We start from the raw sequence: 15,708 nt of genomic DNA, 5'->3' as shown, positions 1-15,708 counted from the left end.
GCAGTGGGTTAGGAGCCTGTTACAGTTTTGTGAGTAACTGTGCCTAATGGCTTTTGGGGACAGGTCTTGTAGTTGCTGTTAGCTGGTAAATTCCTTGCTGCTTTAAAGGGGAGGGCACAAAAATAATGGAGGTGACTGTGGCATTAAGACTGTGGCACTGCAGTTATTAAGAAGGACCTTTCCTTGTTTTTCCCATGCTTTTCTTTAGGCCCCTTTGTTATGCTGATTCAAAAGAAGATTAGCCAAAAGCAAAAAGAGAGAAAAACGTGACTACTGGACCGCGATGTCCTTCAGTGGAGTCATTGCTTAAGACTGTTTTCAGTAAACTGAAATAATTACTGCACTTAGCATTAATCCAGAATCTGCTCTCACCCTGTGTGGAAATAGAACGTAACTGGCGTGTGTGAGTGTGTGTGTGTGTGTGTTAACTTGCATGTATATCACAAGATCAGTGAAAACTCTGGGGGGGTGGTGTTCAGACTAACAGGCAATGTACTCTGAACGCTGACAGTCATCATCCAAGTACTCAAGATTCCTCTGCCACTGTGTCCCAATCTCATCTACAGGGGCATGTCTTACAAAGAGGGGAGTTCTTTGTGCTTAATACAGTCTGTTCAGTGAAAAAGTCTGCAAAGATAACATTTAATTCTGTCTGTTTTAGTGGTGGTTTTGTGATGACAGCACCTAAATTTTATGAGTAGAACTATATGAATATGAGAAGTTTTCTTGAAAAAATATAAAATAATCCTATGAATGGGTGAAGACTTTCTAATGACAATTCTAAGACGACCATAAAACAGTGTTACCAGCTATTCTTCCTATAGCTTCCTGCCTTCCACCAACGATTTTCCTTTCTTCTTTAATTAGCAGGAAATTTTGTAAGAGGATATATAATTTTGTTTCTCTGAAGGTAGAAGGTTGAGTGGTTTTACAACATTCCTTTAGAGCTAATAATGATTCAAAGTTAACTGACACATAACATTCATTTTAGAACAAACGTGTATAAAAAATACTTCTGTGTAGAAAATCACAGCTTATGGCTGTGGCAGAAGGCATTGCTTTGGGTGGAATTACTCCAGATTCTTGACACACTTCATCCAATTAACTTCCGTTTTCATCTCCAACGTGGCTGTCATTATTTAGAAAAAGCCTTCTGTAATGCAGGAAATGTATCTGTGATGCAGGCCTGAAGTGTAACAAGTTGTGATGTTTAAAAGCTGGCCCCTGTGGGCTGGGTTTAAATTGCGAGAACACACTTTGTTGTGTAAGTCACGTTTAGCATAGTTAGGTGAAGTGGTAAGGATAGTATCTTCTCTACAGCAGAACAAATATTTACTTGGGGTGGATTACCAGTTTCTCAGTTTTAGGGGGTTGGGTTTTTTTAAGTGTGCATCTGAGGAAGGGAAATGGGAGCTACTACAATACTTCATTTGGAGTCAGAAGACCTCCTTTCACTGCGCTGCTGCCTTTTCGGAATGATTTCCCAGTGTCAGGCACAGAATATCATGGAGGCATGGAAGAAAGGGGAATGGATTTGTTTGCAGTAATCTTTATTAGAGAAAAGCTCGTGACTTTTCCGCCTTAATTTTCCAGGAGGAAATGAAGATCACATACATTTCCTTCACAAAAAAGTAGGTTTGTTTTTTGTCCACCTTGAGATCTGAATGAAATCTTTATTCCCAGTTGGCAATATCTGACACAGCATACCTTTTGTGACAGGCCATGTATGGGATTAATCATCTTGTGAATTTATTAACAGCAGTAATAATTTTTTTACAACTATTAGGGATCCTCAGTAGTTTTACTAACTTGAATTTAAAAGTACATGAACGGTGTAAGTGAATTACAAGATAACACTAAATAGAGATGTTTGCTCACAATTTAACTTCTAGTTCTCAAACTATCAGTTGTTTACTGGTCTGGACCAATGAAGTGCTAAAAGCTAAATACTGTGAAATGTTAAACTTTGATGAAAGATATGAAGAAAGAAACTGTTTCTGTTGCCAACGCTGTGGTCAACAGCAGTGCCCTGACCTGATTACTTAAGCTGATGTTTTTCCTAAATCTGTCATGAATCAGTAATTATCAAGTTTTGCAATACTCAATGATTCTCTTGTGAATAGCAAAAAGATTTGTTATTGTAGGTTGGTATTTTCTAAAAAGAAGTTTTCAGCTCTTGCATCTGCAAGCTCTATACAGTATGTTTTGCTTTTTTGCCTGGAGAACTGTGGAATGCCACAACAAATCTCCTGAAGAGTTTCACAAAATGTGAGGAAAATTCAATCTGGCCTAATCTGGAAGTGACCCCTCTGGTGTCTTTTAAAATACACTTTCGTGTCAGTGTGTTTTTCCATTCGTGGTTGGAAGATAGCCAGTACAAGTATTCAGTTGTATGGCTTTACTTGTAGGGCTTCTAACAGGAAAAGGAACTTGTACAACATTATTATTATTATTATTAGTGAGGTGTTCTCATAGTAATTTAATATGGTAGTCCCAGAAAAATTTCCCTTTTCCCTTGCACCAAGTGCCATGCAACAGTGTGAGGTGTGCTGTGGATGGGGTCAGAAGAGGGACTAAGTCCCTGAATGAGGCTAGAAATTCAATCCACGCTTCCCTTGGTTACGGTGCCATAATACTGGCAGCTGGCTTTGAAGCCCCAGTAATCCTTGCAGCTCCTGGCTGAGTTTTCTGAGAACTAAGGGCCCAAAATTAGGGGAACTTCTCAGTTAAAGGGAATGGGAGATGTGGTAACATGATGCATTGTCTGTTTAGTCATTTAAAAAGAAAAGCATGGGATGGCAAAAACTCTGTGGGGCTTATTTGAAGGATGCTTTTGATTTATGCCCATGCAGATCGGCGGCTAGAGCCCCATGGAAATCGGACTTCGCTTCAAGCAACATGCGAAGTTACTGTGGAGCCTGACATCCCCCGAAGCTCGTATAAGGAACACAGCTGAGTATGAGGTATGGGGGACTGCGCTCCCCACGTGGCAGAGCTCCTGTGATCTGATTGACAGCAATCATTTGTTGGCTGATGAGTGAGCCTTAAAGGGGAGAACGTACAAACAAGCAAATCTAAATGCAGATGTTGATTTGAGGGCATGGTCTAACATTGGTGGACATTTATGCAGATGATAGGGGAGCTGATAGCAGGGGGGGGGAAAAAAAGAAAAAAAGAAGAGGAAATTTGAACCAGCCAGTTCTTTTCTGGTGAAAAACGCTTAACATAGATTTGTGGTTTTACGTAAACGTGCACATTAAAAGAATGCTGACCTTTAAAAACATGGTTTTCAATAAATTGCTATTGTTGCTGTTTAAAGCATATGGAGTTACAAGCAGCAGAAAATACCATAAGCCTATGAGATTGGGAATGCGCCATGGAAACAAACAGCACCCTGGCAAAATAAAGAGATGTTTCCTCAGTGGTGCTCTCCATTAAAAAGTCAACTCAGCATAGTTCCTTCTGAAATCTGCACACAGGGATACTGCACACCTCTGAAAGATAAAGGCACGATAAACTGGCGAATTACATGGTAACCACTGTGTTTTGCTTTAAAACAAAGATGGCTTTTGTAAGAGTCGTGAGCCGAAGTTGTGTGTTGGGGATCCATTGCGTGGGAATGCCATGGAATTGAGTCCTCGGCGAGCCAATGAGAAAGACGTGGCCCCGTAGCGCTGCCCTCTAGCGGCCCCGCGGCAGCGGGAGGTGTGTTTGCCTCCGCGCTCCCCCGGCGTGAGGAGCGGAACGTTTACTGGAAGGCAAACAAAAATCTGCAGATATTTTTGAAGGGGTTCTATAGTTACAGTTCAAGTGTCAGACCAGCAGTGGAGAAGATGGAATATTAGACATAGAGCACAGGCGTAGTGCCCGCTGGGGAGGCTGTCTTTCACAATTCTCATACCATATGATGTACAGAAGAGCCCCACAGACTTTATATCCAGAGCTTTTTCCAAAAATTCTCAGTGTATTAAAGAAGTTTGAATTTGGACATTTGCTTCAGCTCATTTTGGGAAGAGACATCATCTGTGAAACTGGGGTGTAGCTTCGTAGCTGAACTTGTCCTAGTCTGGAACTGTTGAAATTGATGGCTTTGTCCAAGGTTATTCTCTGCTAGATGAAAGAACTCTTTCTTGAATGCCATCTTAATCCTCTTCACTTCTAGTTTGCATAGTCTTCTGCTCTGGGTCATGAAGAAAGGAACCTTCATGGATGAAATGAGCCAAAACTACAAATCCTCTGAACAGACTCACCTTAAAAAGGAAGATAATGTCTTTACGGAGAGTGCCAGCATATTCTAACATAATATATGCAATTAAACTAATTTTCCTCTCCTTTAAACTGTGGTAATAACTACCCCCTGCCCCCCTTAAGTCAATTTACTTCTTTAAAATTGCATGAAAGAGAAAAGAATCAGAGTACGTTATATAAGTGATGCAGCAAGCTGTTACAGACAAACATTATGTCCTTTGTGAGGCTTCATTTGTTGCCTTGTCAAAGCAATTAACTAACCCTCTATGATACAGTAATTTGGAAAAGCATGCGAGTTTCTGTACTGACTACAAAGATGTCTTTCCATGTGACGGTAGGAAGAGCTAGACTGGTTAGTGAGAGTTAAACTTTTCTGTCCTGGTATGGTATTTTCTGAAGCTGCTGCTGTATCTTCATCTTCGGTGCAAAATGTGGTTTCTGTTTCAGTTTTGTTGAACAGAAAGTTGGGTAAGATGAATTCAGGAGAAAATCTGAACCTGGCAAGACAAGGAATCCTAAATGCAATGATTTTTCTTAAGGTTCAGGTTCTGGGAATAACAGACTGTTTCAGATTCACAAAGCGTACACCACAAGGGAATTTGGGAGTGGCTGCATTACTCCAGTGTATTTTTTGAGATGACAGTGGATACTTGTGCAGGGCAAGAGCGAGGCACAGAGGAGAAGGCTATGAAAGGCTCTTGTTGAGAAGTTTTCTTTGTGTGTATTAATATCAGTGTGAATAAAAGGAGACGTGAAGATAATATTGATCACAAACAGTTTTAATCAATGCTTACTGCCTGTGCAGAGTCTTCAAAAGATTAAAACGAGAGGGAAGACTTCTGCTCAGGGAAGTCAGTGTAATAAGCAGAGTCGAAGGAGTGTTGATGAATCAGGTTTTCCTTTATCCACGCTTATCGGGTACATCTCCCTCCATGTTTCCTACAGCCTCTTTTGTTCTCCTCTTGATGAATGCAAGGCTTCTTAGAAGGCAAAAATCAATTTCTCTGGGTGTAGAAGTCCTGGAAGTATGGACAGACCTATGAAATGTGCTGAAAAGCACATGCATACATGCATACACACACACACAGAGCACATGCGGCTGTGTAAGGGCCTTGCTGGTAGCATCTGCTATATTTGTCTCCATGGGTTCTGTAGAGGTTTCCCTGTCCTAAGCTACGCAAAACAGGTTTGGAGAAAGCTGAAAGAATAGGTAGCTCAATGGGGCTACCCCTTCCCACATGTTGTGAACCAGAATTACTAAAGATAATGATGCTCCAGGTTATCTCTGGGATTCAGAGCTCAGAGGAGTCCCTTTTAATGTAGGTCTGATGTAGCTGCATAACTGAAAAGTCAGAGGGTGGTGCTGGAGGCCACAGTCAAAGACCTCTCTCCAGAAACTCCTGGCCTTCTCTAAATTGCTGCAAATGAGGCAAAATCTTCTCCTCCTTGGTGGGCTGATGTTGGCTAATCTCTGTGACTGTTCCTCTCCAAGGGCTATTCTCTTGCTTTTAATGTATGAATGGACATTTTGCTCAGTTCCATTGATCAGAGTATTCTTTGGCCTGTCCTGAATCTGACTGAATGAAGAAGCTGATTGTAATTTCTAACACCGATTTTTGATGTGGAGAGATGCAGATGCTCCACAGAAGCTGCTTCGTGATTTCATAGGCACTTGGAGGCAGACATGGTATGGAAACTTCCAGGGATAACTAAGTCCAGTTAGACTCTGTGGTAATGGTCAGAGAGTAGAATATCCCTTAACTCATATGCACTATACTGATGTACATGTAATATTCTTATAATAACAGCCTACTCCTTTAAAACTTATCAGACTTCTGTGCTTAGAAGTTTAGGCTCAAGCACATGACAGTGGAAGCTAGTATGTATGCTTCATTTGAAGCAATGGTGAAATAATAATTTGATAATATTTTGTTACATCTGTCCCTTCATGTGGGATATTTTGTTCCCCATCTCACCACGCAACATGTCTAGGAGTAGGTGTTGTTTTCCATGCTTTTCCCATCTGTCCCATCTCCCATACCCACTTGCCTCCCCAGGGATCAGTGTTCCCCCTCTGTTACTGCAGTTCAGAGCTTCTCATTGATGGTAGTTAAGAAGATTGTTTGGGATGTCTCAAACAAGAGAACAGCCACCAGAGGAGCAAACAACTGCTTTGTGCTTAGGAACGTCTTCACCTTTCATCAAGCCTTCCAGAACTACTCTGAGGCTGGAACCTGAAGTAGTTATTGGCTCCTCTGGTGCCTGTTTTATTTTGTGTGAGATACTTGATACAGATTATATCTTCACCAGACTACCTGTGGAGGTTAATTTGCATGAGAACAACATTTACAGTATCCTTCAGGCATATGATAGAAGATGCAGCCGTTGAATCTCTAGGGAAGTTCATATTGTCCTGGAGATACACAGCCAAGAATATAACTTAGATTCCCAGCAAAGACATGTTCTCGTTCAGGCGTTCAGTGGGGAGCACAACCTCTGCAGCGGACCTTACTGTTAGTTCCAACAGTGAAAAAACTGTAAGCGTCATGAGCTGTGATTTGTTTTCTGAAAAGGCTTGGCAAACTTCCACAAACACTAGGTATCTGTCTAACTGAATTTGCAAGTTCCTCCAGCTGCCCTGGGGAGCTTGTAAGTGCCTTGAACCTCATTCCTGCCCGCATGGAAGTTACAAGATGTGACTGCTTTGCCAGAAGGGCTGGTAAATTCCAAGAACCCCAGATACTGGTTTCACAGAAATTACAACCCTGCTGGCCACACTGGTCAAACTAGAAATGTTTTGGAGTTTCATGAGCCTTAGCTGTTTCTACATGTAATTTACAAGTTCCAATTGTGTATCTACGTAAAGGACTTTGGCACAAACAGCTGGAGTTTTTGGTGGTTACAGTCTCAGCCAGCACAGTGCATAAGCAGAACTTGGAGAATTTGCAGTGCTGATGGTTTCTCAGCAGAGCTTGTAAACCGGGTGGTCTCTGGGCAGAATGTTTTTGAGACTGTCCCTCCTGTTGATTTAGCAGAGGAGCTGCTACTCTCATGATCCTCAAACTTCAGGGATGGGATATAATTTATCACATCATTAAATGACCTTGTACTTTTATTGGAGCCCAAAATTAATGATTCGTGGAGGTAATAAATTCTGCCTCTCAACTGGCAAGTTTGGAAACCTCTCTACAATGTCTTGAAGTGGAGGAAGATTGGAAACATAAAAGTCAAGTTATCAATGAATGAGAATATGAATTCTGTGAGTTTTCTACAGAAAGACTTAGATGACAAAAGTTTGTAGCTTTTGTCAGAAAGTTCTCCTTTGGTGAGAGACCAGACATACTGTATTTAGATGGCAAAGAGGGGGATTTTTAGTTTTATAAAGTTAGGGTAAATTGGATAAAAACATGTGTTACCCCAATGTTTTGTCTCACAGAATTTAGAAGTTCCTTATCAATTGTGTATTGCATTTAGGAAGAAGTAATACTCCAGTTTTCTTATCATAGCTGACATTTGAAGAATTGCTAGCAAAAGAAATACAAAGATGCTGAACTTCTCTTACGGGCAGCGTGCATTGTATTACAATGACAGTTTGGATCAAAGGTTCCAACATAATCTTGACATCTTTTCCCTTCATAGTCTGTAGATACTGTTAAGAGGTAGAAACAACTTTTTTCCTAAGTGTGTAAAAATGTGCAACTTGAATCTTGCCACTTCATGACATTTGGAGTCTGGACTTTGCAATTTTAACATTCTTTCAACATTGTTTTTTATGTGTGTAGTTATATACATAACTGTTCATATATAATATAAATTGATGTGAACCAGCAGAATATGTTACATAGATAGAGATAATATGGCTGCCAGAATAGATTGGAAAATGGCAGGAGAAAAAAAGAAGTTCATAGACGGAGTAAGAAAAATCGATCAAAACAGAATATTATTTATATCTGGGAAAAAACCTTCCAGAGGCCAAGGCTTTTGAGCCAGTAACCATCCCTTCTGTGACATGGAATAACATTCCTGAACCCGCTACTTAACACAAAAAAAAGCTGTGATGTGTGTCTCTCTCCATCTGTCAGCACCTACTGTGCCTAAGAAAAATTCGTGTCCTAAGTTATAAAAATTTATTTCCTTTATCTTACTAAATATTGTAGAGAAAATAAATCCTGTGGTCCTGTTTGCTAATATGTGCTTAGTATGCAAATGATGCTTTCTGAATATAGGTGGGTGCCTGAGAAAACACAGTTGCAGGACTGGAGTCTAAACGTATAGTTTTGTATTTATTGCTGACTACATGAAGCATATGCCACAATGTGTTTATGTTTCACCTTGCCAACTGTGCAAAGGGGCTATTGGAGTTACGAACTTCCACATACACACATTTTTCTATGTGCATTATTGCCTAAAACTGTATCCATGTCATCAGGCAAACAACAGTAAAGATAGAAAAGGAGATTGCTAATTGGATCTGTGTTTCCAGTGTCTTACTTTGTGTTCTGTTTGCAAATAGGAGCAGTGTAGCTCTGAGGGTATCGCAGTATTGTAGGGAGGTCAAAGAAAATGATTGATCATATAAAATATTCTGGAAATGCTTCCCTTATAAAGATCTGTCCTCTGTTAGCTGACATAGGTTGTTAATCTTTTCCCTTTCTCTAAAAGAGTGAATGTGGCAATATATCTTTATGTCAGAGCAGTTTTTCTGGGTCCGTAGTCTCTCTCATTCTAGCTCTGTGCATTAGATTAGTTGAACCGTGTGCCAACGTAATCTTCTGCAGCCATCTTCTTTCCTGATGTAACTCTTTCTTCAAAATGTTGTGGGCAGTCATCTTCTGGGTGGCTGCTCTGCACATGTTTTTTCCATTATATTAGTAGTAAAGTTAACTGGCACTTGTGAATCTTCTTGCCCCCCCGCCCCCGGCCGCTTTGATTGGCAACTCTTCCTCTCATAATTAGTGATTGAATAGAATTTGCTGGAAAGGAGCGAGAGGGCAGATCTCCAGTGATTTGAAAATTGGACTTGATGTGCATGACACTGATGTTAATTTTCTCAAAGCTATTGATGAATAAAACTTGCCTCATGTTTTCCCTCTTTGATTAAAGTTAACTCCTACTTTACAAGCTTGTTACTCATCTTGTATATATCTCAAGTATAATGGTTGCAACTGTTAAGAGAGTAATTAAACTTCAAAGCTATGTTATTAAAGACTCAGCAAGAACACCCAAAAGCAGAAGAATTTGCAGTTAAGACTATACAAATCCATCCTTAACTAGTCCACAGTGAGTAGGGATTATGTGGCACAGTAATAGCATTTGCTGTACAGAGGATCCCTGCAAAATCTAGACATAATGGACTGCGCGGAGTACAGTACACAGCTGAATGTTCCAAGATTGTGATTCTGGGATTTTCTTTATTTCTTTTAATAGACATGGCTTTGCCTTAAAGGGTGTAGCTGCAAATCATTGTAGATAAGCAGGACTCTTCAGTCCATGATTTTGCCTTGACAGTCATCTGTAAAAAATGTTAGCTGATGTTTCATTCCAAAATAATGAACAAAAAGCTTGATTCTGTTGTTAGATCTGGGTTTATGAATCATCAAAAAGTGCATTAACCTATGTGTGTGGGTGGCTAACTGCAGCGTGTGCCCCAGGCTGTTGCTCCATCAGGACTGTAGAGTCATCCAAAAGGGTGGACAGCTTTGTGCGCCTTCCCTGCCTATGCTGAGATACGGTCCAAGTGGGAGGTGGGTTAACCAAAACTGGGGAGACCATAGACCTCCGTGCTAGTTACTCATTACCCTACTGTCTGAAATGGGCATCTCTGGAGCACATTTCTTGGGTGTAACTTATTTCGTGAGCCTGATGGAATAAATACGGCATCTAAACATCTCCAAGTATGCAGTCAGGAGAGAGGGGGGCCTGTCATTTGAAACATTTTTCTACTTGCCAGAATGCTTGGGCAGAAGTTTTTTTGTTTCTTTGTTCTTTCTCCCCTTTCCAGCAGGAATTGTGGAATAGTGTGGTAACATTTACACAATTTTTTAGGAACAACCACTGTTTTTCATATGCATATTCAACTGCCAGATTTTCAAACAAGGTAAAGCTTGAAGGAACCTCTACTGAGCAGAGGTACAAAAAGAAGTGATTCTTCATTACTATGTGTAGTAGAACTGTACTGTGGAACTCCTTGCCTTAGGTATTATGGATGCTGCAGCTTACGTGGGTTCAAGGGGATACAGGACAGGTTCATGAAAAATATATTTGTTAGGGATACTAAATGCATGGAAACGTATGTCTCGGGGAATTCATGAGCCACAAATTGTTCGAGCCTGGAAGAGCATTTGGGAAAGTACCACTGTGTTTACCTTGTTCTTGCACCTTGTTTTAGTTACTGCCAGGCGAATTAGATGGATCTTTCATCTGACACCATTACGATAATTTTTATTGTAGGGAACACCTGCCTCAGATAATTTTTTGTATGTATAGAGATTCCTAGGAAGTACCAGTCTGGATTTTATTGCTTTCAAAAGCAGCGAGAGCAGAGTGGGAGATTCGATACGTTAGTATTTAATTACTGGCTTATCAAATGCTTCCTCCTTCTTCCCTCTTCATTTTTCTCCCAGGTCATACCTGTCATAAATGAATGTGGTGCTCTGTGGTTAACGAACCTGGTGAAGCATCATATTTGCACACTGTCCTCTGGCAGAGGCTGAATCAGGGAGTGGGAGCAAGTAATGGAAAGGTAGCTTTCCCTCTGAGATGACAAAGGTTTCCCGGGGCAAGCATTACTGGATACTCTCTTGGCAGTGAGAAAAAAGGTAAGTGAGGAGAAATACAGTTAATGCCATTTTTTTGTGGCTGTCACTGCAGGCTGATTAGACAGTAGCTGAACTGGGACAGAAGTGTGAAAGAGGAGAAAAAAAAAAAATCACGGAAGAAGAGTAAATGGTCCCTTTTTGCCTCCTTACCTGTTTCCAGTGGCTTCAGTGAGGGAGCGCAGAAGCTGGCATAAGCATTCAGCGGGGAGGAGGGAGGAAAAGCAGTTAAGAAAAAGCAAAGCGAGAGGGACCCATTGCTGCCTGCTGGTGGGGATGCAGAGCGAGACCTTCTGAAGCCCTCTGCCCTATGTTTTCACTGTGAAATGTCGTGTTCAAATGATGTTTCCAACTATGCATCTTTCTGTTTGAGTGTGCGTGTTCCTGTCTTTCTACAAATCCTCTCTGGAGAATGCATAGACATTATTGGGGTTCTGAGAAGCTCAGTGGTTTGTTTTCACTGAAAAGCTGTTCCCCTCCCTCCCTAAATCAGCTGAGTTCCCATGGGGGGAGGCTTCCTTCCTCACCCACTTAGATTAGTTGATATCTGTAGGCTGCTCTTAGCCTGATGCTGTGTGCTGCAACAGCAGCCGTGGCTTTTCTCCGCTGCAGCAAGCGTTGCCTCTTGACGCTGTGTCCCCTGAGGGATCATTAGCAGGGTGGAGGCTATTTTCTTTCCTAGAAACAGGAAGAGAAGAAGAGGATGAGAGATGCGAGGCCTAAACAATCTAGAATTAGATTACAGTGTGAGCTCAATGACATCAGCTCCCTTCAGTCTTCCCACCCATTTGCTCTCTTACAGCATATCTGTTTAGGCTGATGGGGATCTGATGATACCTATAATACCATGCTAATTCCTTGGTGGTTAACTGGGTCCAAAGCAGAGGCGCAGATCTGCCAGTCCCACTCCCCAGTACTGGGAAGTCTAGGGGTATGAATAACTGCATGTTGCACTGCACAGGTAACTTGATATATCTAACAGGCTGAAAAGCACTGGGTTGCAGAGCACTTCAGAACTACTGTCAAGGGATATAGTCACCTTGAAGTCTAGTAAATGAAAATAAAACCTAAAAGTAGTAATAAGTTTTGCAGCTTTTGTTGTAAGAGCTCTCTCTCTCTCTTTCTCTCTCTCTCTCTCTCCCTCATTCCCTCCTTCGTGGCTATATGGCCACAAAGTTGTTAAGTTCATGGAGTGCATTCACATTTAGCAAAACTTAAGGTTAGTGCTCATTTAAAAAAAAGTTTTGTTAAAGATAGACCAAAGGAAAGTAAAATGGCTCCTATAGAACTAAGAGAACTAGCTGTATGCTTTATGGCTGTAGTAATTTCTGAGAAGGATGCACGCTTATTGGTTAGGGTTGGCATGGGCTCTGTCTAAATGGGAGACTTGGGCTTTGGGAAGAGAGGATTGTAACTGCATGTGATGAGGTCAGAGTGTGAGTGGCACCAGCCAGTGCTAACTGTAGAGAGCTTGATTCTTTTTTACTTTAATAAATCTGTGATCTTTGGTGTGTGGACGTGGGGGAAGCTGGCTAAAATTGCCACACCACCTAGACCAGTATCTGTCATGTAATTCTCCATATATGTGTGGTATAGGATCACTTCTGCTCCCTTGTCCACACATTGCCAGCTGCCTGGGTTAGTGTATCTCCTGCAGAAATAGGTATGAGCGTGTGGAATCAATAAGCATAATGAATGGGACCCATTTACTCTCTCCTCTATCCTCTCCTCTCCTAAATATTTAATACATATATAACTATTAATTATTACTATTAATTATTTTATCCTTTTATTGCTAGCTCCTTTCTGCAGCAGTTACTCCTCACTTTTTGTGCATGTTTGACCTGTGGAACTATGCCGTTCACTCATGCGTGGTGTGCTGGATATGTTTTTGGCACTAGAAAAGGTCAATATAAATAAAGTAATAAATAAAAATGTTTGGTGTATTTCCCCCTGAATACAAGTGTTTAAAAAAAGATCGCCAATAGGGAAAAAATCAGTGAAAGACTAGTGTTTCTACGTCTTGGTAGGCTTGAAATATTTTCCCAGGAACGGAAAAGCAAGGGCTAAGAAACTACTTTGGTTTCCTTCAGACTGTTGCCTCAGGACCTTAGTGCCAGCTGGAGACAGCGTGGATCTCCATGTGCAGGAATCTGGGATCTGCGTGACGGGAGGAGGTTGTAGGTCGCACTTTAATCTGATCACAGATAAACCAGCACAGGTAGTGTTGATTCCCCAGAGGGGCTGGAATAAGTTCTGTGTCACTGCATAAACTGCAGCGTTGTGAAACTGGCACTTACCTTTCTGACCTTGCAGAGAACATCTGCTTACTCAGGCTTCTTGTCTCACTCCTAAAATTACTCTTGCCACAAGCCATGTTTCCTGCCTTTTAGAAGGCGCTCCGTGTCTCTGCATGTATAGCAGCGCCTTTCGACTGCTTTTGTGCTATGCAAATTTCTTTCTCAGTGGAATGGTTCCCTCTAAGGATTTAACCTGTGGACCTGTGCCAGCACGTCTCATCTCTGAATACATGGATTCTGGACTGAGGATTTGAATATAGATTTTGCTTCCTACCAGCGTAACATAATTAAACACACCTTTGGTTAAAAAAATGCCTACAATTTGTGGGATGGAGATGAGTTCCAGATCCCTGTTCTTATTCAAAGTTTGTGGCCAGACTAATCTCTATGTAGAAGAAATGAGTAAAACTCATGAGGAGACAGCCAAGAGGTTGTATTTAAAGTTTTTGAGCTTCAGGTTTGAATAAGAATAATGAATAAAACAATGTCAGTTGACTCTGTTATATCATAATTAAGTTCTTAGCCATCCACTTTCCCCTCAGAGAACTGTGGAGGTGATGTTCTTTCTGTCAGAGTGCAGATAAGATTTGCCAGGTTATCTTTCTGAGCAATTAATCCAAGTAAGTTCACTGATAGTTTTGATATCCTGGTGTACATCTTCCTGCTTCAGTTTATCCAGATTTCTGCTGTAGATTGGTGATCACAAATTCATGTGGGATGCGATATGCTCAGAATAGAGATATGAGACCTCCAACGTATCCACGGATGTACTGGAGGGTCCAGATGCTTTGCTCTGAGCCAACGCTCAGTTGAGAAATTGTGCTATTAATAGAAATTGTGTTGGTGAGGGCTGTGTTCTTCAGGTGAGGTCTAAATCAAGGCTGAAATAACTTTTGGAGGTGCAAGAACCCAAAGATCCACAAAGATCTGTCAAATTAATATTTTATAAGTGGCCTTCTACTTACCCAGATGTCATACGCTATTAAAATTGGATATGCTTCATTCAGTTCCCGAGTGAATTGTTGTGCATTAATGCTATATACTGTCCTTTGCTGTCTTCCAGTTCAGCATGGCTTCTGTTTCATCAACGAAGAAAAGATTCCTCTCGCTCTACTTTTTCATTTGGTCTCATAGATATGTACATATGCATATTTTTGTGCATATATTGTAATAATAGAAAACAGATTGTAAATAATTTTGCAATACTTTGAGATAAGGTACAATATAAGTGACTATTGTCATTATCACTATCTTTATATTTTAGGTATGTCTTGCAAATCTTTTAAAATGAGAAATACATTGTTGAGGTAACCACCTCAGGCAAGGCACCTCTTTTCCGCCAATTTTTTCTCCCAATCCAGTTCTAATTGCACTGCCTTAATCTAGGAGGGAGTGAGGTGTCCCACTGAGCAGCACTAATACCTTTAGATTTCCCTCTGAAGGTAATACTATGTTTTTGAGAGAGATCTGTCAAGTTTTTGGTGGGTGGACATTTAGCAAATATGTAAACATTACAATATTGCAGCTATTCATGTTAGAAGCTCATAGATGCTTGTTTAGATGCTGAAGGCAATGCATTAGGAACTGATGGTGACTGATTATTATCCAATCAGTTCCTGATGCAGTATCTGCGACATCAAAAACTCTGCAGTGGTTTTGGTTACATCCTATTTTTTTCAGTTGCAGTGTACCCATTTAATGTCTTTTTTTTTTTTTTAATTTTAAACTTCAAATGTTGAGGCTTAACAAGGCCAGTGTACTAAGAAGAAAAGAAAACTGCTTAATTGCACCACTCAGTATTTTAGGAAATTTATAGCTCTCTTTTATCTAAGAATGACTAAGAATAAATATTATCAAGAATCACTCTAGGTAGCACTGCTAGAGAGCATTATACACCTTATACAAGTTTTGCTTTATTCAAAATTGTTGGTTGAATAGTTTAACACAAGTTAGTCAGCAAGTGTTCTGCTTCTTAAAAATGCAGGAAATGATGTAGGCTTGCAGCAGGGCGAGTCTGCAAATTCAGTAAGTGTTTGAGTTGTGAAATTAATGAGAAACTATAACTTTATGCCAGCGTGTATGGGCTTTCTGTATGCAGCATTTTGGCAATGAGAACTACAGACTTAATATTGCTATCCTATTTCTCACACATTTTCTGGATCTAGAAGAACCACTACATTTGAAAGGAATAATCTGGTTTCAGACCTGAGTCTCGATAGCTAGCCTCTATATTGCCACTGGATGAGTATGTGCCAGGTATGTCTGTCCATGTGCTGTAGATCTTACTGCACAGAGAGCAAATAACACACACACAACATAAGCAGAATACGGTCGTCACAGCCCTC

The sequence above is a fragment of the Gavia stellata genome, chromosome 23, assembly GCF_030936135.1.
Source record: "Gavia stellata isolate bGavSte3 chromosome 23, bGavSte3.hap2, whole genome shotgun sequence".
NCBI classification, from domain to species: Eukaryota; Metazoa; Chordata; class Aves; order Gaviiformes; family Gaviidae; genus Gavia; species Gavia stellata.
The sequence above is the reverse complement of the archived record's forward strand: the minus strand, read 5'-3'. Positions refer to the sequence as shown.